The 24,479-nt window shown below is 39.4% G+C and overlaps 1 long non-coding RNA gene across 1 annotated transcript in view; it reads right to left on the reverse strand.

Moving 5' to 3' along the window:
* Positions 1-13,498: 13,498 nt before the first annotated feature.
* Positions 13,499-24,479, reverse strand: part of LOC134171076 (uncharacterized) — a 47,651-nt gene continuing 36,670 nt past the window's right edge. The window contains exon 4 of the long non-coding RNA XR_009967472.1: positions 13,499-13,605. This is a non-coding gene — a long non-coding RNA (uncharacterized LOC134171076). The remainder of the gene's footprint in view (positions 13,606-24,479) is intronic.

Here is a 24,479-nt window from a genome sequence, read left to right on the forward strand (position 1 = left end):
GGAGGTTTAGTACTGCTATTTAGTGTTACTCAGAAACATTTAATTATTAAATATCTTGCTTTTCTGTGATCATTGTCATGTTTCCTCTAATAGCTCATTAACATAGCCTTTGTCTTTAGTTTTAGAGTGTCCCTTTTCCACATGACTTTTCCTAATACAGCAGCTGCTCACAAGAAGGTTGATGTATGACGGTTCAGTTGTTTCTGAACCAGCTAGAAGGTAATTTTCCACCTTTCTCCTCCCTCCTCTTTCTTTTGTATATTCAGTCCAAGTTACCCAGGAGCAAGCTACATACTCAATGTGCTATTAAGAACGACCACAGGTGAGGATTAGCACACTCTGGAAGTGCACTGTTTACTTCAGAGGAGAAAGGCTCTCCCTAGAGAGCCCACTCTCCAGGGCTGTCCCCAGACCCCAGGCTTTCGTGGGCTCAGTGCAATCAAAGAAAGGAGCAAGATGAGGATCCTAAATTAGAACCCAAATCCAGTTCTCAAATGGAATTCTGGGGATCCAGTAAATTTTAGTCTTTCTGAAATTTGATTTCCTCACACTGAAGCATGCCACATACAACTGCCAAGCCACAGGCTAGACCCAAACCAAATATTTTAAAAATGGTGAATGAAATGAGTAGCTTCTAAATTTAGATTTAAAAGTCCCCAATGTTGGCACATTCCTTACTTCCACTGGCAATGAATTTTTAAAGCAAGTGACTGTTCCATAATCTAAGTAACAGTTAATAGTCCAAAGTCTGCTGATCTCTACTAGATAAGCATGCAGGTGTGAGTATGTGCACACGTGAAAACAAAAATAAAAGGATGAGGAACAAACAAATGAGTTTTCCGTATTTGGTGAGATCATCTATTAACGTATGGTCAAACCCCTGGGAACTGCATAAGTACTCAAATATTATCATGACTTTGTAATCAGTGTCACACAGTCAGGAGTGGGACATGGGGTAGGTTAGTGCTTAGCTACACATTAAAGGAACCCCTCTGAGCTGACACACTTGTTTCTAACATACTTCCTTAACACTTGGTTTCAATAGCAGTTAAAAGAGTCCTGAATGTTTCTGAGAACAAAGTCTCTCAGGCAGGTCACCCAAGAATTGTGTCACATGAAACTATTGAACACTTTTTGAAACTTGGACTGGCTGCTGGAAACCAGCATTCTTAATAGTACGCAAGCTAAAATAAATACTAAGAAACTAAAATGTAAAATTATTATAAAACAAGCCCACCTAAAAGTTCAGGCACAAAGTAAAAACATCTTTAAACAACCTACTTCAAATATAGTAAAACCTATTTTTAAATAAAATTTTAAAATTAGAAGACTGAGCCAGCAACAGGGTGAAAGCAGAAGCCAAACCACAATCTTGCTAGAAGATACCCTCGTATATAATGCCACACACTTTTTCCATCCTTGAACATAAGAAATTTGGACTGCACTTCTCCAGTTTTGGTACCTAGGTATTGAACATAATTGTTTTACCATATTGCTTAAACTCTCTGCCAGCAAGCCACGTCGCATGAGAATGGTTGAGTGAAATTCGAAACAATTAGGTACAAAGCATATTATATATGACACAAATGTCATGTTAACTTCTTAAAGCAAAAACATAATCTTCGTTATTTACATATGCCTTTCATGAGCAGCCAAGAAATTTACTTTGAAAGCTAAATCCAATTTCTTTATGCAGTGTTATCACCTACATAAAGGTTTTTCAGCAGGAATGGAACAATAGAATCCCTTTTGAACTGACAAATTATAGAAGCAGAAGATCTACATAAATCATTTTTTCGTCTAATCTTGAATGGCAGAGCACTTAGGTGTGCTGCTATAATCACAACACCAAGACTGCTATGAATGAGGATTAGTCATCTGTCTGATCCAAGTCTTATCCAGACAGGAGCCTAAGGGAGGTGAAGTCTTTGTTTCTAATAAAACAATAGAACCTGTTACTGAAAAAAAAAAAAAAAGTGCAATAACTTTGAAGTTCCTCTTGGCATTTTTTAAAAAATATGAACAGAGATGATCACTGTTAGCACATAAAGCATTATTGGAAAGTAAATCCTTTGTCCAATTTACAAAGTTTTTCAACTGTGAACTGAAACTATTAATAAACTTACCCTTCCTGCTCTTTAGATTTCCACCACAACTGCTATTCAGATTTATTCATGACTTCCTTTTATTAGAGACATGCCAGCTCTGCTATATTGTCCACCTGGAAAAATGCCTACTGTTCAGAACCACTGAAAAAATAGTCAGATATTAATCTTAATTACTTGCATTGCAGCCATCCAAACTGTTTTCATTCTTATGAAAGTCTTAGAACAATGTATTATTTTTAACAATTGATTTTAAACCACTTTCTTATAAAACTGATTTCTCAGACTTGAAGGTTTTCTCTTATTTGTACAAATGGATTCTTTTCAAATCTCTTTTTGCATAAAAGCTTGTGGTTCCAAAACTGTCTGGTGTCTCAGAACACAGAATTCCTTTCAGGGGAATCAGAGATACTTTTCCTATGTTGCATGGTTTTTAATTAGATTCTGCTGGGTAGTGGCACAAGTGAAACAAAACACCCCAAAAAAATCAAGCAAAAATGAGCAATAATAATTCACAGCATTTTGATTTACATGAAACAAAAATATGAGTAGTATACCCTGAAAAGACTGGTCAAATTGTTTTCAATTTGGGTTCCAAATGCCCGTATGTAGACATCTAAAGTAGTTTCATATAATATATAAGTCAAAAGGGAGAGAAGACAAAAGAAGAAAACCCAAGCACCCCTACTGAAAATTAGCCAAGCTCTGTGTGAATATGTGAAGTAGTATGGTTTTTCTTGTCAATTCTGACCTTTTTCAGACTCCTACCCAAATGAATGTTCAGGGTAAGGTTTGCAGAGCTGATGGCATAGACTAAATGTGTTAGAACCAACCTCTTAGGATCCTGTTTTCATAGTGGTTTACCAAAACAAAAGGAGAAAATGTATAGTACATATAGTGCTTTGAATATTACTATATGCATATTACCACCACTATGATTTCCCTTCCATGTATTTAACGTTCAGTCCCAAGCCATAGTTAAGAATAACTACCAAAATGAAGTTTATATGGAGTAATGTTCTGTTGAGAACATTCTGTTGAGAATGTTCTGCTCATTACAGAGCAGAATCTGTGGGGAAGAAACACACAAACACATGTACTACCATCATGCTGTATGCAGTCCCATAAGATTAGCTGGCAGGCCAGACAACAGAGCCAACTGTATGCTGGGCTGCATCAAAAGAAGCATGACCAGAAGGCTGACGGAGGTCATTCTCCCCATCTACTCCGCTATCATGAGACCCCCCACCTGTAGGACTGTGCTCAACTTCTGAGACTCCCAACAAAAGAAAGACATGGACCTATTAAAGCAGGTCCAGAAGGGCACAAAAATGGTCGTGGCCTCTGTGCATGAGGTGCACAGAGGTGCTCCAGCCCTCTCCTACGAAGACAGACAGAGAGTTGAACTGGTTCAGCCTGGAGAAGGCAAGGGTCTGGGGAGACCCTGTATGAGCCTTCCAGTTCTAAAGGGGGCATTTAGGGATAGGACAGGGGATAATGGCTTTAAACTGAAAGAGGGGAGATTCAGATTAGATATTAGGAAGAAATTCTTCACAGTATGAGGGTGATGAGGCTCTGGCACAAATTGCCCAGAGAAGCTGTGGCTGCCCAATCCCTGGCAGTGTTTAGGTCAGGTTGGATGGGGATTTGATTTGAGCAACCTGATCTAGTGGAAGGTGTCCCTGCCCATGGGACAGTTTAGATTGGATAGAAGAAGGAAGTCCTTTTCTGTAAGGATGGTGAGGCACTGGAATGGGTTGCCCAGGGAAGTTGTGAATGCTCCATCCCTGGCGGTGTTCAAGGCCAGGTTGGACAGAGCCTTAGGTGACATGGTTTAGTGTGAGGTGTCCCAGCCCATGGCAGGGGTGTGGGAACTAGATGATCTTAAGGTCCTTTCCAACCCTAACTATTCTATGATTCTATGATCTATGATTCTATTACTCTCTGAATTTGAAATTGATTTGCATTGGAGATATCTCCCACGCAGGGTCTGATTCCTGTATCATAGACCATTACATAAAAGAGTATAAAATATTTCAAACCTTTGGGAAATAGTCTCTATGTACTGTTGTAGAAAGGAAATAGTTTGCTTTGACTTCCAGGTTGGATTTGTGTGGTGAAGGAGGAGGTATTAGATTATTGCTGGAACCATTTCTAGGTCATAGTGAAATAAAATGAGCTTCAGTAGCAGCCAGCAACAGTAACCAGGAATCTACAGTATGTTGTATGGGGATTTGCTAATATTTTGACATTTATCCAGAATATAGACATTTTCCTTGCCAGGTTCTCAAGCATGGGCCAATAATTCCTTATACACTCACAAGAAAAGCAAAACCTTCTCCCTATGTATAGCCAAAAGACATTCGCACTTTGCTGCTTCAGATGAGCTTTTTGATAGCAGCACCAGGATACCTCAGACTGACAAGGTCATCTTTAAGTTCTTTCATTTGTAGAAGGGAATCAGGGGAGACTTCCAACAACTCTTTTGAAAATTATTAAATATTTTTCCAGATGCAAAGCTAGACGGAGACGGAAAAGAAATAAGAGATCAAGCTACATGTATGTCTATGGTGAATTACTATCGAAGGCTTGAACTAAGCAGCAGAGACTGATTTCTGCCTCTGAGAGGATAAGATGTAGAAGAACACAGGTATTGTTGTTTTACCTCTATACGCATTACTTTTGAACAGACCCTAGCAAACCAAAGCTAATTCAAAAAGAAGTTATTCACCGAAATGTCATTAAAAAAAACGCACAGCATATTCCCATTAGCTCCATTGCCCCCCAGAATGGCATCTAAGTGCAAGAAATAATCACAGTACAATATCAGCTCTAAGAACAAAATTATTACAAATGAAAAATTTTAGAGTGTGCCCTACATCAGATAAAAATGTCATCCATATAGTGTGAACAGAAGTACTTCATATTTTGGAGAAGAGATGGAGCTTAGTATGTTGCTGATGCTGAAGTGGTACAGAGGACAGCACATAGACAGAAAGCAGTTAACTGATTGAAATAAACAATGTTAAAGGCAATTTTATTTCACTCTCCCTCCACCAGCATATTTGCACAAGTGAAAAGCATGTTGACAGGATCAGAACTTCCAACTGCATTGTCCTGTCACCACTGGCTACCCATTCATTTCTGAATTACACCACAATTTGCAAAGTGTCCCAGCTCAGGTAACAGGGTCCATAAAAGAAAAAAAGGGAAAAAAAAAAAAGCAGCAGCAGCAATGTATTTCACCACAGAGTATTGTACAAATAAAACCCCTGGTGGTGTTAGCATGAGAGCTGAGGAAAACAAAGTTCTGACACAACACACATGGTCCTCTACTCATACCTTGGGAGAAGATTTTGAAGCTCTTATTTGGACTTCCCTCCCATATGAAGACAGGCTGAGAAAGTTGGGGCTGTTCAGTCCGGAGGAGAGAAGGCTGCGTGGAGACCTCATAGCAGCCTTCCAGTATCTGAACGTGGCCTATAAGGATGCTGAGGAGGGACTCTTCATTAGGGACTGTAGTGATAGGACAAGGGGTAATGGGTTAAAACTTAAACAGGGGAAGTTCAGGTTAGATATAAGGAAGAAGTTCTTTACTGTGAGGGTGGTGAGGCACTGGAATGGCTTGCCCAAAGAAGTGGTAAATGCTCTATTCTTGGCAGTGTTCAAGGCCAGGTTGGACGAGGCCTTGGATAACATGGTCTAGTGTGAGGCATCCCTGCCCATGGTAGGGTGGCTGGAATTAGATGATCTTAAGGTCCTTTCAAACCCAAACTGTTCTATGATTCTGTGATTCTATGACTGTCCTAATTCTAGCTAGTGACAAGTGTTACAGCATTTTGGGATACCTCCATGCATGAGCACACTGTAAAGCATTTACTTTTCTGCTCCATAATACCACTTTAACTTCTTTCAATCTCTGTGTTTCACAAACACGGCCCCTAATGGCCCATGAAAAAGTTCAAAGTGGGTCACAGACTGCTGTGGGGTGAGAACAGACTGTATTAATTGTCTGCAATGGGGAAACTCAGTTGCTACCAGCAATTAAAGGAGGCTAATAGTTCTTTGGCTGATGTAAACACTTGTAACCAGTAATTACAGCTTTTGCATATTCCCCAGACCTGAAGAAATTGAACTGCTGCCATTTTGTCTGAGAAGTGGTAACTGACAGCTTAATTGACTTTTTTAGATGGAGAATGGGAATTCAAGCTGCATGCTAACAGTAAAGTTACTAATTGTAAATCAACATTCTTTGTAATTGCAGAGAAGTTTTTAAAAAGCAATGTGTGCAGTGTGGATTGAAGTCCAGGGGTCTCATACTCAAGACTGGCAGCAAGACTCAAGGGAAAGAACTTCTTTTCAAACATTTGAGAGGCACTGCTCTGCCATATAACCTAGCACACAAAACAAGGGGAGTGATCAGGGCAGGGAAGAAGTGAGTGAAGGATAAAAACTTGCAAATTTCACACAGATTTAAGTGACATACATTAAAGGAATGGAAGAAGAAGGGAAAAATTATTACCTTTAATTTCTATTTCCTTCCCTCCTCAATTCTCTTGGCTGTCTATGCCTAAATATTTGTGAATATAGCTAAAAAAAACAACAAAAAATACCAAGTAAGTACTGTGCCCTTCCCCATTACTTAAGCAATTCAGTAATTCTTCCTACACAAACCTGTGTCAGTCCAACTTCTCAGGCAGCTTTTCTCCGTGCGACACTTGCTCCTGTTCTTATGCCATGAGCTTCAGCTTAAACCTCACCTTCTCTTCTCCTTGCTTCTTTGCTATTGTTGGCTGAACTGATGGGATGAGAGAAGGCATTAGCAGATCATCATGAGATGCCAGAGACAGACAGCCTTGGGGGTTTCTTCAGTCCCCAAGAAGAAGATAAAGTAAGATGAAAAAATAAGTGAAGAAGCTTGAGCTCTTCAAAAACTCAGAGCTCTGCTCTGTTCTTGTGCAGAAGGAACATTTCAAAACTCCACAAAGGAGTTTGGGTTAGAAGACACCTTAAAGATCATCTAGTCCAACCCCACTGTTATGGGAAGAGATATCTTTCATTAGATCAAGTTGCTCAGAGCCTTGTCCAAGCTGACTCTGAACACTTCATGCATGAGGCTTCACCACCCTCATTGTAAAAAAAAAATCTTTCTTATGTCCAATCTAGATCTACCCTTTTAAAAATAATTTAAAATTGTTGCCACTTGTCCTGTCAATACAAGCTCTGGCAAAGACTCTTTCTCTGTCTTTCTTATAAGCCCTCTGATCATTTTTGTGCCTCTCTTCTGGACCTGCCCTAACAGGTCCATGTCTTTCTTGTGCTGGGGACCTGAAAGCTGGACGCAGTACTTCAGGTGGGATCTCACCAGAGCGGAGTAAAGAGGGAGAATCACCTCCCTTAACCTTCTGGCCATGCTTCTTTTGATGCAGCTCAGGATACAGTGGGCTTTCTGGGCTGCAAGTGCACATTTCCTGCTCACATTTAGTTTTTTCATCCACAAATACCCCCAAGTCCCTCTCCTGTCTCAATCTCTCAATCCTTTCTCTCACAGTCCATTCATTGCTCACTCTGTATCTGTTTGGGATTGGCCTGACTGACACAAAGTACCTTGTACTTGGCCTTGCTGAACTTAATAGGGTTCGCATGGGCCTACTCCTTAAGCCTATCAAGGTCCCTCTGGATGGCATTCCTTCCCTCCAGCGCATCAACCACACCACACAGCTTACTATTATCAGCAAACTTGCTGAGGGTGCACTCAATCCCACTCTCTCTGATGTTAATGAAAATATTAAATAGTATTCGTCCCAGTAACAAAGAAGGGATCTTGCTTAAAGGGAAAATTCTCCAGCTCCTTCAGGACAATAAAATATGAAATTCTAATGAATGTGTCTCTTCTGTGACAAGCTTTTTCCTGCCAGAGCCCAGGGACCCTGCAGCAGGATATTAAGGAACAGAAAATTCCACTTCAGGTGACCCCTAGAGGATTTTTATAATACATATAACATCTAATAAAACTAAGAAGAAAAGATACCCTATATTAATTCCTATTTCAGTGAACATATTTCTTTCTTTCCTATTCCTGCCTACAAAAGCCATGTAATAGTGAATTTCTTGAAATAGTAGTTCAGGTTTGTCAGGCAATACAGTCTTGAATACAGCTGCAATATTAACCATAGAGCTATTTTTAGTACACAATTTCCTTCACTTTAGCTCTGAATATCATGCACATGAAATCTAAAAATCATATTATGCTGACTGTGCCCTTGGAACAGCTAAACTCATTTTGAGGGTCTTGTCCAAGACCTCCTGAAAGTTGTACTAATTAATGCTGTTAATCACTATGAAGCCTTGAGTTGGGTACTATCAGGCATCTGATGAAGCTGGAAGTTCAAAACTGCATATACAAATGTATACTCCATGAGTGAAGTTGCATAACAGGAACATGAAAGATAGATAAAAATGTGCTAAAGAGATGTAGCTGAGTATTTTCCAATTCTTTAATGCACAATGTAAACTCAGGGTAGAAGTAGCAGCTTTGACATCTGAATTGCACACTACATCGGAAGAAACCTGATTTTCTGTCATGATCTAACCAGAGATCTTTGACTACCATGGGAAGTTTTCTTAGTCTAAGAAATATACTTAGCTGGGAAGACACAGCATAGCCAAAGATTCAGTGCTGCCTTTCATATATCATGCAGAAGTCTGCAACCACCCTGGGAATGGAGGAAATCCCACAAGTTAAAAGCCTAATCAGAAAAGTACATTGATATTAACAGCTAATTAAGAAGCAGATTATTAGTGGATATGTGGAATTGGTAACTATCCTTATGTCTTAAGGCTTCCTTCCTCTATTACATTTGAAGTTTACTATATAAACTGTTTCATTATTTGTTTTGATAGCACTAAAATGCCTTCTAAAATGGGAGATCAAAAAGACCATCATTTCCATACCACTAATGGTACGACTATGTAGGCTAAAAATGCGAACATGAACTAATCAAGGTGTGCAATATAAAAGATCAGAAAAGGTGATAATAGTAACAAAATTCTGATTATATTTCCCATCTTATTGAACACTGTAATGGTAGCCCCATCTTGCTCAGCATTATTAAAGATCAAGTGCTCTGATCTCCTCCATTTTGTTGTGGCAAGAAAGGAATATGGCTGGTGCACAGAGTGACTTTCAAGACAGGTGATTTATTATCACTAGCATTTATGTTCATTTAAACAACTTTTGGCAAGATGAGCCTTTGTTCCTTAATGGCAGCTGTGCCTAATGGAATCTCTGAGACTAAATGTTATGGCTTCAAAATTACACCATGTAGTTCTGGGACTGGTACTGGAATGTGCATTATTTCTTAGGTAATCTGATAATATACATAAAAAACAGCAAGAGAAAATTAAACAGTCCTATAAAAATATAGGATGACAGGAAGTCCAGCTTTAATTCTTGTACAAGAAACTGCAACTCACAGTAACTTCCAAGCAATACTTGGAACAACAGCTGCAAAACAAGTTTCACATACTGCCTGAAATTTGATAGTATGAAAATTAATTAAATACCTGAAAGTTTCCTGTCACCAAAAAGAGTAACCTCACACAATGATGTTTAAATTTCCCTTTAAATATTTATGAAGTACCAGTGTGAGAACAGAACATTACCTGCAGAACAATGGTTGAAAAGGGACCTGATGCAAGAAACACAATGAAGGTTCCTGCCCAATGTTCACCAGTACTCTCCTCAGCCCTGAAAGTCCCTTGACGAGGCTGTCACACATGCACTCAGTGGTTCATGAAGATCTTGTACTCCATATATTCAAACCACATACTTGTTTCTGATATACTGTACTATATTTGAGTGATCAGTCTGCATTTCATGGCATGAAAGCCAGCGTCACTAGAAAATGGTGATGTTCCTTGCAAAGCTATGCAAGATTGTTAAAATAACTTGCAAAAGGATGTTTTGTTGCTGAAGACTTTTCCTTTGTACATACAGAAGAATAGAAGATTTGTAAATACTCTTTCCTCTTCATTTCTAATATCAGTGTCTATTTTTTCCCATTACTGTTTCACTTATTCTTCCTTTCCATCTCCCAGCTTCAATTCCTGGCAATGGAATGTAAATAAGTCTTGCTATGTAAAGGACCGTGAGGAAGTTCTGACCTATCTGTTTCCCACTCCATCTGTCATGCCATCCTGTAGCCTCTCGAATTTGCAGAGAATTTGGCACAATCAGAAACTACCATTAAAATCACAAAATAGACCAGACAAATAGCTGTATTGCTCTATGGCAGCAAAGGCTCTCCTAGCTATCTCTACTAAGAAATTTCAGTTTTCACCCATTCAGCTCTTTCTGCAGGCGAGAATTCAGTGACAATGGGTCAGATTTCCAAATGCATCCAGGCACCTAAAATCTGTCTAAGCAGGATAGTACCAGGACCCACTGGAACAAAGCAGCTGTGCTGGAGCCTAGTTATGTATCAGAAACCTGAATATCCCCCAGTTCTGTTCCAAATATCTATTATCTCTTTTGGCAACATATTAAAATGGTTTTTTTCATAGTCTATCCCTTGAATGACATTGTGCCACTTCTAAAAGCTACTGGCTGGGTAGCCAGTACCTACCAGGCCAAAATGTCTTACCCACTGAAATACTCTGGTTTAAACCAGTTAGGTCTCGTTCCACTTAAAACAGCTCCCTGCATCTCCCCATGAGCTGTAAATTGGCCCAGACTGATAACACGCTCGAGGTAATGTAAAGCTCAAGATCTGCCTAAGGCTGCAGCACCACAAATGAGTGGAAGTGCTGCAAATTCCATAGACGGGGCCAAAGAGGGTGAAGCTGTGACCATAACCAAGATGACAAGGACCATGCAAGTGTATGAAATATGTCTAGGGTATGACCGAGAGCCCTATTTTAGTCATGCTGATCCTAGACTGACAGCCAAACTACCAACAGAAACAGTGGAGAAATACATCAAGATTGATGATGATGAGGCTGCAATACAGAGGTATGCCCAAAGGTTTACCACAGAGAGATGGTAGTTGAACTCGTGGTCAAAGATGGGACTAGATTTTGTGTCAGAAAGAGAACCAAGGACAGAATTTTTCATCATCCCTTGAAAAGCAGATGATGGGGCTTCAAAACAAAAACCAGCATAAGAATCACTTTGTTCACACATATACTAGTAGAAAACCGGAGATTGTTTCTCCTTTACTCGTTTTAATTTATTTTTCATTCATATCTTGCAGCAGTAATTTTCTGTTCAGCAAGCAAAAACTTTTCTGAGACATGCTGCTTTCCAACCTCACTCTGCGTGTACTCTGCTTCATCTACCTAAATTTACTCACTGGGAACAAAGACATCATTGTATTAGACCAGTGGTCCCTCTGTTCTAGAAAGCTCTTTCAAGTTGTAGTTAGCACCAGATGTTTCCTAAGGAAGCATCCTCATGGTCAAAATATTGAATATCCCCAATGAATGTTCCAATGCACTAAATGCAAGGAACACTACCAAGCATGTATGACATAGGTGTTTTTTGCATACCTTTTTACTATCCTTCCTAAAGATAGAACAATAGTATTTCACAGTGAATTGTAACACATTCTGTCCCTTGTCTGTTAAAATTTTGACAGATTTAACAAGGTGTTTAATTTAACTACTCACAAAAAAAAAAACACAACCCAACTTAGTATGTTTTGCAGTGTAAAGCACTGCAGTGATTTGTCTAACGCTGAGAACCTAAAATAAATTGGTGAGTGCTCTAAATTCTTACAAGACTCAGTGGAGGCTGGAGTCTTTTCAGAACCAAAATTATTTGCCTTTCTCCTATGAAACTGCCACTGCTTTCATTAACAGTTTTGTCATAATTTAGTGGATCTTGACACCTCACTGTGAAAAATTACAATCATCTATAGCCATTTAAATAGTGGGTGAAGTCATGCCCATACAGATCAGACTGCAGGGTAAAGAGTTTAGGGTGGGGGTTTTTACATAGGAAATCAGAAAGTAAAACTTTTTCATGATGCATTTTTTTCATTTTCTATTTGCTTGTTTCTGAATTCTATTTCCACTTGTTTAATCAGCCTGTTTCTGCCTTTTGAGACTCCCAAAAGCTTATTCCCTCAATCATAACACATATATGAGCTGTCTCCTGAGCCATATCTCTGTGCCAAATAACTGTTGAGGAGCTAGTATAAAGTTCTTGTTTCATTCAAAGCAGGTTTTAAATTTTAGCAAATGTTCTGAATTACATGAAAAATGTCTCTGAGTTTACTTCCTTTTCCATATTAATCATTTCTTTGCATAAAGTATTTTCACTTTTCAGAAAGCCTGAGAAATTACAAAGCTAGCAACGAAGTCCAAGGAAGCAGATAGAACACATGCTAATTTTGAAACAGGAGGCAGGTCTTTCTTAATAATTTTATCATGCTGTCATCTCAGATTGGCCACCTCTGAGAAGCTGTCAACTTCACTGATATAAATGAAGTTGGAATAAGGGAAGATTGCCAAGCTCCGGCTGCTCCAAAGGACCACAAGCAACTGCAGCCACTACCAGTTCAAGGGGCAGTGTAGTGAGCGTGAGCTTCTAGTATTCTGGGCACACCCCAGTGCTCTTCAAAACTCTGGGCCCCTGTAGAAAACTGTAGTTGAATACGTTGGTGGTATGCTGACTATAAAATTTTGTCTTGTGCAAGCAACCAAATTGTGGACCACTTCAAATGGTTTTAACTGTTCTGTATGTACAATATTTATTTCTACTTTGAATTAGTCTACTCTCATCTTCCAGCTGCTGGTTGCCAGAGCATTTTCTCCCAATATACAGATCCCCATGAGGGATGTGACAGAATGACAGTAATATTCTAGAGTATTCTAGAGTATCACAAAGGGTCTATTAATAAAATAAAGTCTCAATCAAAGTAACCCAGGCAAAGTATCATATAAAAAAATTACTGGCTAGTGCTGGTAGATTCACACTAAAAGTGATGCAAACACAATGTCTGGGACAAAAGATGCCTGAAATTTTTAAAACTATATTTGCAGTTATTTATGAAACCTCCAAATTCTGAAAAACTGATTACTCATCCATTTCCACACAGGCCTTGGCTTTCGGTAACATTTCTTAGACAAAAAAAAAAAAAAAAAGAAGAAGAAAATTGGTATTACATACATGTGAAAATGCCCATAGAAAGTACATATCAGCATTACAATCATCAAGATGCAATTTGGCCACAATATAGTCGTAATGCTATTTTTGTGGCTATTCAAGCAACCATGATCAAGTCTTTAATGGATTTAATATTTGTTTAATGCAGACCTTCAGCACTGAAATGGACTGTTCAGTCTGTTCAAAAGGAAACACTACCACTTTCTGAATCTGCACTATACAGTTTCTTCTTTTTTCTTACCTTTCCTTGCAGCAGCAAGGAAAATCCTTCCTTCTGTGTATTTACTGAGCAAACTAAGCAGCAGGATTTCTCACCAGAAAAGATGTCAGCTGCAGGTAGAATGGACACTTCTTAAAGCTCTAGAAATTATTAAATTCTCTTTTTGTTTCAAGAAACGTTTTAAGCACTCCACTATAACTAAAATCAGAGCACTTAAATTGTTGGTTTTCTACCCAGATTAAAATTAGTCTCTCCCAAGCATGCCATATTAACTACTTGCAGTTAGTGGATGTAGATTCACAGACTAACAATATTTAATTAGAGATACATTTCCTACTTACTGATTTACCAGTACTTCAGAGGACTTTTATATCTATTTTAGTTTCACTCTTCACTCATCATCATATTTTATGAATTAAGCTTCAAATGTAATTCTTAGAGAAAATAACTTATAGAATCAGATTCCAATAATGCATAACTAAATTTCAGAAACTTGCACAAAAAAAACTTCTCCTGGGGTGTTTAAGAATGGATAGAGAAAAAGCCTTTTCACAGACCAGATATGAAGCAACTTCTCCATGAAATGTGCATAAATGAATAAATAAATATTATGAGGCTGCTTTTGGGAAGCAGATGGTTTGAGAATGTGGCACAATGAGGGTTATTGACTAGCTTAGATATTATACACTAGCTTATGGTATGTCCGTGCCTATCCCTGATGCTACCAGCTTGATTTACTCCTGGCTTTATCAACCCTAAAACCAGCACAAATGAACTTTGAAATGCACCTCACAAAAAAATTAGAACTGAAAGGTGGCAACAGAAAGCAAAGTGCTTATAAAGTAGATAAACTATCTCTAATTTAAATTTTTAAAGTACTTTAAATGAGGAGTGTGGAAAATTTATTTTTGTGTCAGGTTCCTGTAAGATCAGAAAAGCGGACCTGAATCACCCAGTGTGTGGCCATGTACTGCAGTAGCCCCTAAAGGCAGCTGCCCTGAAGAGCAAGCAGCTGAAGAAGCACACACAGTATGTTTAAATCACGCCCCTCAGCTTGGATGCTGCTTTCAGCTACTGCTGTGAAATAATCAAGAAACTGAGAAACAACTGAGGAATAACTAGGAAACTGTTGAACTCTTGAGTAGGAAATATTTTTCCCATCAGTGGTACTGTTAGCTCTCCTTTATTCCTGCAGGTCAAAACTTACTTCCTAGACATGTTTATACACCCCTTAGGCACTTCCTCCAGTACACGAAAGTCCTAGGAAGAGATTCAGTTCAAACCATTTTTCCTATTACCACTGACTCACAAAGCTTCAGGGGTTTTCCCACTGCCTTCTTATAATGGGCTGGGTTACAAACCCCAGAAATAGACCTTCTCCCTTGAAGACCGATTCACCCATGCAGGAACAGCCCGTGGCTGGTGCTGACTGACCTCGCCTCATCAAAAGCAGGGAAAGCAAGCTGAGGCTTTGACCCTTTAATTTGATTGATTTCCTTGGACTTGAGTCAGTTTGCTCTCGGTACGACAGAGCGGCCTTTCTCTGCTAATGTCATTCACAAACCCAAGTGTTCCTCGCAGTGGGGTGGCTGCGCAGGGCACTCGCACCCTCTTGTGGTCCCCAGAAGGGGCCCTGCAGGAGGCCATCCCGCTCTCCCAGGCATCCCACTCTCTCAGGCAGTGTCTTGCACAGCTGGACAGATGTTTGGAGCCCAGCCCAGCTAGCTGGAGTCTGGGGAAAGCAACGAAGGTGTCTGTTGATGAGTTCAAGGAACTTCGAAATAGCTACTGGTTGCTCTTTCAAAAGTCTGCGAAGAGACAAGGTGTTTCCCTAAAATGATGGAGACATCTTTTTGAAAGATTCAATCCAACCCAATAATCCTCCTTAGTCCCTAAAGTTTTAGAGTTAAAAATCCATTTCCACGATCACAAACACAGGCAAACAACATTTCAGTGAAAAACTCAACGGTTATTAAATAGACAGATCCTCATTCATATCTTTAGCTGTCATACACTGACTGGCTAGGCAGACAAACAATAAGTTTTAAAGAAATGGCTCCATAAATTAAATTTAATATATGCCTTTCTAATACAGCTCCATTTAAAACTAATTTTATTTGAAGTGGACTCTTATTTTAAAGTCAAAAGGAAACAAACTATTGAATGTCTAATGTAGAAATAATATCAGATTTCAAAGATAGGGAAAAAATTATTTCAACAAGTTTCTAACACTGTTATTTGTGTTTTAATAAATCATAATTTTAAAAACATATTTCCATTAATATATTTGACCATGAGGATTTTATGTTAACTTTATTACTTCCAGTTAACCTAGCTACTTAGCTACTCTCAACTATTTCAATTCATAGTTAAAATGGAAATTAATTTATAATGAAAAGCTAAGTGGTACAATTATGTTGTATCAGGGTTTATGTTCTATCATTTAGGTAATGTTAATCATTCAGTTGTCATAACTAGAGGATCAGCTTTTAAAAAATGCCACAGAAAAAGTAGGAGAAACCACAGAGATAATGTCCCAGCAAATTCTCCCTACTCCAAGTGACACATTTCTGCTATGAATCATACTCTATAGGAGTAAGACCTATATAAAAAGATGCCCTGGATTATTTCCTGCACAATTTCTCGTGAAAATCCTGGTCCAGCTGGAAAAAAAAAAAATTAAAAAATTAAAAAATCAGTAGGGTCAAAAGCACCTGCCTCATTTTTATGTTTAATAGAAACATCTGAGTCTTCCTTGGGTCATTACTGCATTACTGTCACCCAGAGACAAATTCAATAGAAGTAGAGTGCTTCTGTAAATGACAGCTCATATAGATTGCCAATCACTTTTAATGGGATTCATAAGTAACCACTTTACATCGAAGTACATCCCAAGTATAGCACCATAAAAATCACTGTGTGTGACTTAAAAGTAGCTTTTTTTTTTAAATAAATGATTTAGAAGTAAAATTCAAATGCTTTTATATATACCCATAGATATACATATATATGTACATACATACATATATATAGTTCATGTATGTGTAAAGACAATGTAGTTTTGGAAATCTGAAGTAAAAGGAAAACAGAAAATGGAAAAAAAGAGCAAAAATGTTCTGGGCCCACAAATTTAATCTTTTAATTAAAGTTGTGTGAAAAACTAATTTATTCAGTTGGATGGAAAAACTTCAGATGAACCACAAAGTTGTGTGAAATGAAGACTCTCATCCTCCAAGACTTGTTCCCATTTGGAGGGGAAGAAATTCAGATTATTTTTTTTTCCTCAGTTTACCTGCATTTGGGGTTAGAGAAAAGCTTGTTGAACTTTAATTTCAAAACTCACTATCCCAACAAGAAGACAAAACCCCAAAAGCCAGTCAGAGAGCAATGCCTTTTCACACATCTGGCTGGTAAGGTTGCCTCCTGGGGCCCATTCTTCTTGCTTAACACAGAGCAGCTCTTGAGTTGCACTAATCCGCGGGCAGAGACCAATTCAGCTGCCATCTATTCTCCAGATCAGCCAGTGGGATGGTTTCAAAACACCACTTTAGTCTCTTAGGTGTTTACTATGTAATCACTTCAGACAGAAAATCACAAGAGTTCCCCCAACTCATAAAGAATTCCAAAAATTCTGGTCAAAATAACCCAAGAATAGCAACACATTTTGGTTAAGGCTTCCACTGCAGAATGCACATTGATTCCCACTCAGCATGATCTCCTGTTACAATAACTGTATGCAGGTTAAAGTTTAATATTTTTATTAGCTGAAAAGTCTATTTATTTTGACTCGTTCTGTTACTAGTTGAACATTTCATGTAACTCCTCAAAGAGCCACAATTTTTCACATGACTATCATACCCCAAAAAGATTTCTACAGTCTCTGCAAGAGAATGACATATAGAAGTATTTAATGCAAACAAAACTGATTGCATTTTGTGATGTGATAGTGAAAGGCTCTGCACTAACATGAGGCTGTCATCCTCTAATGGCCACAGACTAGAAAGTGCTAAGAAGCTGACAACAGAATGGTCTTTACTGTCCCCTTAATTCACCCCAATCTTGTTTTAGGGAGCAAGATGTTGCTATTGAGTTAGAGAGTTGCAGTGGTGGATACTCATCACCATGGACTTTACTGTAGGGCCACAGAGCCAGTTTTAAGCACAGAATTTCCAGGCAAGCCTCCATAAAGTGGCTGGTTCCACCAGAAGACATGAAAAATTATGTCAAGGTAATTACATGTCCTTATATTTCCTTTATTGTGAGCAGGTACCGCTTTCAGCTTGCCTTTGATGCAGAAGAGTCAGGAAAAGGTTTGGGTTTTTGCAATATATTGCATTAGCACCAGTCTTGCCAAAAAGATGTCAATAGTCCAGAGACTTCTACAGAGTTATAAAGAGGTATTACTAATGCACCTCTCTGTGGCATCAAAGCATTTGTCTTTATGATCTAAATCACTTAAATCATTACAGCTAAATCAGAATATCTACTACACTGTAAAGCAGAAAATTATTAATCTTTTGGGATATTCTGTTTTCCACCACATCAAACCTGGGAACTTGTTGTGTTTTTCAAAGTTCTATATAAAATTAAGATTTGTATGTTTTTACCTTCTATTCTACTTAGTAGTATCCCAAGCTGAATGTGGAGGGAAAAGAAATAAGGTTGTTTATCCAATATTTGAATATTTGAATATTTTAATAAATAATAACCTTCTTCACTGTTTGAAAAAATATTTCTCATCCCCATTTTTCAAAAGGAAAAGAAATCAGACACAGACACTGGATTAAAAATTCTGCGTATGCAAATCTGTAAGAATTAAAAAAATAATAAATAAAAAGTATCAAAGAGGATAATCATTAAATTGTATTATGCCAGGAGGCAACTCTGCCAATATCCAAACTTTCACTTTTTCCAGCTAGGAATGCAAATATTTTTGCAGTCCCTATCCATAGTCACCTGTCTTTTCTGGTGCTGTGGTTTTATGATATTTGCACACTATCATTGATAAATTAAAAATAAGCAATAGACATCAAAAGCACCTAATAATTACTGTTTCATTTTAAATTGTAGATATTTGAGAAGTACTTGGTCATAGCTGATATTAAACCGCATCAAGCATTAAAGAACAGGCTTGGGAAACACATCTCTGCAAAGCTGAAAATCAGTCTTAACTTTTATCACAGTTATGGAGGTCAGCAATTTCCCAATTTCAGAGGGCAGGGGAACTAACGCTCATAGATTCTAGCATCACTTAGCTATAGCCACACTTAATTGACCATATTAGTAACTGCACTTCTCAATGTGATTCTCTGAACCATAAAACTGTCCAAAAGCATTATCAAGCAAATGAAGCATTTTCATATGGCCTTTAGTTTCAGTAGGTGCCTATTTCCTCTGTGACCTCCCAGCTCTTGGTTTAAGAGCATCCCAAGACCGGCAGCACTGGCTGTTGTACAAAGCTGTACTGCCTGTGATAGTTCACATGGATAAGGGCTATGGAGTAGGGCTGAGACTATCAAAGCAAATGACTTCTCACTCTTCTAAGCACTCACAAAATACAACCAGAAGATGCAAAAATACCTGCAGTCAGAAATCAGAGTCTGGTTAATGCATTTCCTGTGACCGCTACAAGAGATGGTTGTTCTAAATAGCTGTTTGCCTCAGTTTGGTCTTGAGCACAGAGAAATTAAATCCATCACAAGGACAAAAGAAACACTTCAACCTGGACAAGAACACCAATAAGATGTTAATACATCCATATGCTGCTAGAACGAGGTTATGAATAATTAAGTGATAATACAGAAAGTCAAAGGTAGTAGAAGACAGAAGGAAAGTTTTCAGATATCTATGCTACATAATATGCAGTGTAAGATATTGCAGCTTTTTAAAATGGATTTGTAAACATTTCTGCAGCTCTAATTTTGTTTATTTTTCTGAATAAGACTATTTATCTGTAGTGTTGAGTAAACAGGAACCCTATTACAAAATATAATGCCTGGTCAGCCATTTCTTGGCTCTATCAAAGTAAAATATCAGTGACAGCAAGGCATGATAGGGAAATAAGTTGTTAAAAGACAGAAACCCTTGGACCATGCCACAGAGCCATCCTGGAGCACAGAGTATTATTTCTTTTAGGCTAAAACTAAGGGGGGAAGATCCATTCAGGAGCACAGAAAACACACTCCTGCTGCTAAGTGAAAGGCAGACACAGCACACAGTCTTAGTTTAGTTCAGCTTTATCTTTTCCCTGCTTTGTTTGCTGCCATGGACCCAGGCATCAGCTCTAAGCCAGAGTGTCAGCTGCATCACTAGAGACTTTTCCCGACCCTCAGCTCAGAGACCTTCCATCTGTTTCAGAGCCCTTTGAACCTGGATATCTGAAGACATTCCTGACCGATTTTGGTTAAAACACATTGGGGTTCTTCTTTTGAATATTGATGGCTGAGCAACAAGCACAAAGAACAAATACTCAGGAATGCACAGTGTTTACTGAAGTAATTCAGGTGTCTTCTACACGCATTCAAAGTTCAAAGAGTTGTTGGTAGTTGCAGCAAGACTGGAAATAAGAGGGTGAACCTGAGAAAGGCAAAGTTTGGATGTCGTTTCTCAGCAAGAAGCCACATACTGCATTTATTTGGCCATTTCCAGATAAAGTGGGTTGTCATGTTCTTACCCTGTTCAAATATAACCATTATAGTGGATTTTAAATAACATAATAGCTTATTTGGACATAGAAGCATATGAAGTATAAAGTTGCTATTCTTGAAATTGCCCTTTACCCTCGCATCTCAGTCCTGTATATGAAACAGTAGTGCTCTGTTTCTCAGTTGGCTTCAAATCATTGGTGTGTTTCCCATTTATAAAATACTTTTTATAGCCTAATTGGGAGCAGTTTAATTCTCAGATTCTCAACTCCTTACTACACCAGTTAAGAGTCCAATTGACTGTAACAATTAAGAAAGAGGCTCTTTTGGAGCCCCTACAATATGCCATGTAAATTCGTGTTCAGGGCCTTGAAAAAAAAATTATTTAAATTACAGTTAACTAAAATATTATTCACATGACAAGGGTCCCATGCACATTATGACATAATAGACTGTAGATGCTTAGAAGCAGTTACGGTTTATGGCCCCAAGGCCAATGAACATTTTACCCTGGAAAATGGTCCACAGCCTAGTGCATAATCCCAGTATCATATCACCAAAGGAGCTTAGAGATCTGAGATGCTCATTGTTCAGTCATCTAATTCTGGCCGTTATGCATTTATTAGTGTTCATAAGTGTCCTACCTGATCTTGTTAATTATTAATTATCATACTTGTTCACCATGTCCCTTTGAAGACTGGACAAAATAACTGACTTCTATCTAGGACATATTTTCAAGGGGGTATCTATTCTAAACACCCCCTCTTAAAGCTGGGCAATCTGTTTTTCTATTGGTTCTGAAAAAAAAACCCACAGTAAAAAGTGGTGGAGCTTTTCCTATAAATGCAATTGCTATGCATCAGCTGTGGCTCTCCAGTGATACAGCGTGAGTTATAACTGGAAGAAAATTATAAAAGGGTTTGTCTGAGTTTTTTCAGACTAAGTCTAAAACAAGTTCTTCATTATCCCCTGCACCTTGGCACTTGGATGATTCTTACGAGATATGCTACAGATAGAACTTTTGCCACATGGTTGAACTCCCCAGCAGGGAGAGGCAGAACTTGTTCTGCAGAAATAATCAATATAGATAGCCTTTCTCTGCAAGGGCTTTTAGCACAAAAACAAAAAAATGGCGCCTGTAGAGTTCAGGCATTTGAGCTTAATGAATCAAGATGATGAGAGGAATCAGTGGCAGGATTTGGTGGGGTTCTGCTGCTCCAGGGTGGCAGGACTGGGATTTTGGACTCCAGGCCCACCATTATTAATCAACTGGAAGTTTAAAGTGAAAAAACACCTTCATCTCTTGCTCCTCCAATTCTCCACATTCACTATCTGTGTTGTCTCACTAGAATCATAGACTCATAGAATCCTTAGGGTTGGAAAGGACCTTAAGATCATTTAGTTCCAACCCCTCTGCCGTGGGCAGGGACACCTTATGCTAAATCATATCACCCAAGGCCTCGTCCAACCTGGTCTTGAACACTGTCAAGGATGGAGCATTCACAACCTCCCTGGGCAACCCATTCCAGTGCCTCACCACCCTAACAGGAAAGAATTTCCTCCTTATATCCAACCTAAACTTCCCCTGTTTAAGTTTTAACCCATTACCCCTTGTCCTATCACTACAGTCCCTAACGAACAGTCCCTTCCCAGCATCCCTATAGCCCCCCTTCAGATACTGGAAGGCTGCTATGAGGTCTCCATGCAGCCTTCTCTTCTCCAAGCTGAACAGCCCCAACTTCCTCAGCCTGTCTTCATACGGGAGGTGCTCCAGTCCCCTGATCATCCTTGTGGCCCTTCTCTGGACTTGTTCCAACGGTTCCATGTCCTTTTTATGTTGAGGACACCAGAACTCACACAATACTCCAGGGGAGGTCTCACAAGAGCAGAGAAGAGGGGCAGGATCACCTCCTTCGACCTGCTGGTCAAGCTCCTTTTGATGCAGCCCAGGATATGGTTGGTTTTCTGGACTGCAAGCGCACACTGAAGTCGGCTCATGTTAAATTTCTCATCAACCAATACCCCCAAGTCCTTCTCCACAGGGCTGCTCTGAATCTCTTCTCTGCCCAACCTGTAGCTGTGCCTGGGATTGCTCTGACCCAGGTGTAGGACCTTGCACTTGGCATGGTTAAACTTCATGAGGCTGGCATCCTCACAAGTGTGTCAAAGTCCCTCTGGATGGCATTCCTTCCCTCCAGTGTATCGACCGAACCACACAGCTTGGTGTCATCGGCAAACTTGCTGAGGGCACACTCAATCCCACTGTCCATGTCAGCGATGAAGATGTTAAACAAGACCGGTCCCAACACTGGTCCCTGAGGGACACCACTCGTTACTGGTCTCCAGCCGGACATTGAGCCATTGACCACAGCTCTTTGCGTGCGGCCATCCAGCCAGTTCTTTATCCACCTAGTGGTCTCTCCATCAAATTGATGTCTCTCCAATTTAAAGACAAGGATGTCATGTAGGACAGTGTCAAACACTTTGCAAAGTCCAGGTAGATGACATCAACTGCTCTACCCCTGTCCATCAGTTCTGTAGCCCCATCATAGAAGGCCACCAAATTGGTCAGGCAGGATTTCCCCTTAGTGAAGCCATGCTGGCTGTCACCAAGCACCTTGTTGTTTTTCATGTGCCTTAGCATGCCTTCCAGGAGAATCTGCTCCAAGATTTTGCCAGGCACAGAGGTGAGACTGACTGCTCTGTAATTCCCTGGGTCATCCATTTCCCCCTTCTTGCAAATGGGGGTTATATTTCCCTTTTTCCAGTCTTCAGAAACTTCACCTGACTGCCATGATTTTTCAAGTATGATGGACAGTGGCTTCGCAACTTCATTTGCCAGCTCCTTCAGGACCCGCGGATGGATCTCATCAGGACCCATGGACTTGTGCACGTTCAGATTTTTAAGATGGTCTCGAACCAGATCCTCTCCTACAGTGGGCCCAAGGTCTTCTTTCTCACAGTCCCTGCATCTGCCTTCCAAGACTTGGGTGGTGCAGTCAGAGCCTAGATTTTTAATTCTGTTGAGCAGGGACTGTAACTATGCATTTGTGAGTCCAGATCTTTATAAAGGCTTACAGCAGAACTTATAATACAAATCATAAATAATACAATCAGATCATTTTGCTGGGAAGTTGTCTTGGCATTGCTAGTCCTATAAACAAAAACATTCCTTATCTACCACACCAAAAATGTATATCTTGACAACCTGTCAGAAATATAAAGGAGATCTTATATTTTTTCTGTTGTGAGAATTTCAACCAAATCCTCCTTCCCACCTGTTGACAGCAAGTCAATCACCTACTAACTTCTCTGGGAGCAGAACTAGGTCCTATATTTCTTTTATAGACAATGCTAACAACACAACATGCTGCATATGAACATCACAGTCTCACAAGGGATTCCTCCAAGAAGGGAGGAATTGCCTGGCAGAATTTTCATACCACCGATGATGGCAATTTTTCTTGCATCAGCTTAAAAAAAAAAAAAAAGATAGCTTTAAAAAAATATCTGAAAGGTGAAGGAACATAACTTTGTGGCCATTAGTCATAGTTCAAGCATTGTGGCTTATAAATAAGCTTAGATTACCTTTCTGTTTCAGCTGCAGGTAACGTATCTTTACATGTTCCAAGATACTCAGTGTGCTGTTACTTTCTAAAGAAGACAAGGACATGAACATGTGGGACATAGGACAGAGAAGCCAAAGAACTTTATGACCTGCTCCGTGCCAGACTTTCTAGCCTAGCAGGTTCCCATTATGGCAGGTCAATGACCCAGCAAAACCTGAAACACCTTATGCATTCTTGGAAAACTCAAGCTCAGCTGATTCTGCTGTCCCACATCCCAAAATAAGAAACGAGGAGTCAAGTAGGTGGTGTGACATCCACCTTGCATTTGCATCCACTGGCTCTAAGATACATGGTGTCAGTGCATCAAGTTATTCTGGTCTTAGTGCTATAGTACTTGTAGTTCACTCAAACACATGAGGCTCTGACAATGTCTCTGATCATCACCCACTGCACCCCATCAACCATCAGTGCAGTCACACCCAAAGATGGTGTCATGGTTTAAACCCAGTCAGGCAGCTCATTCACTCACTCCCCCCCTTCTTGCCCTCCCCCTACTCCCGGAGGGACAGAGAGGAGAATCAAAAGAATGCAACTCCCACGGGTTGAGATAAGAACAGTTTAGTAACTAAGGTATAACACAAATCACTACTGCTACTACCAATAATAATAATGATAAAGGAAATAACAAGGGAAGAGAATACAACACCTCACCACCAGCCGACCGATAACTTGCCCCCCCCAGCCCAATCAAGCACCGACCGATACCTCCTC

This window comes from Pezoporus occidentalis, unplaced genomic scaffold, assembly GCF_034315485.1.
Source record: "Pezoporus occidentalis ecotype Australia unplaced genomic scaffold, CSIRO_AGI_Poc_V1 ctg4, whole genome shotgun sequence".
In the NCBI taxonomy this organism is placed as follows: Eukaryota; Metazoa; Chordata; class Aves; order Psittaciformes; family Psittacidae; genus Pezoporus; species Pezoporus occidentalis.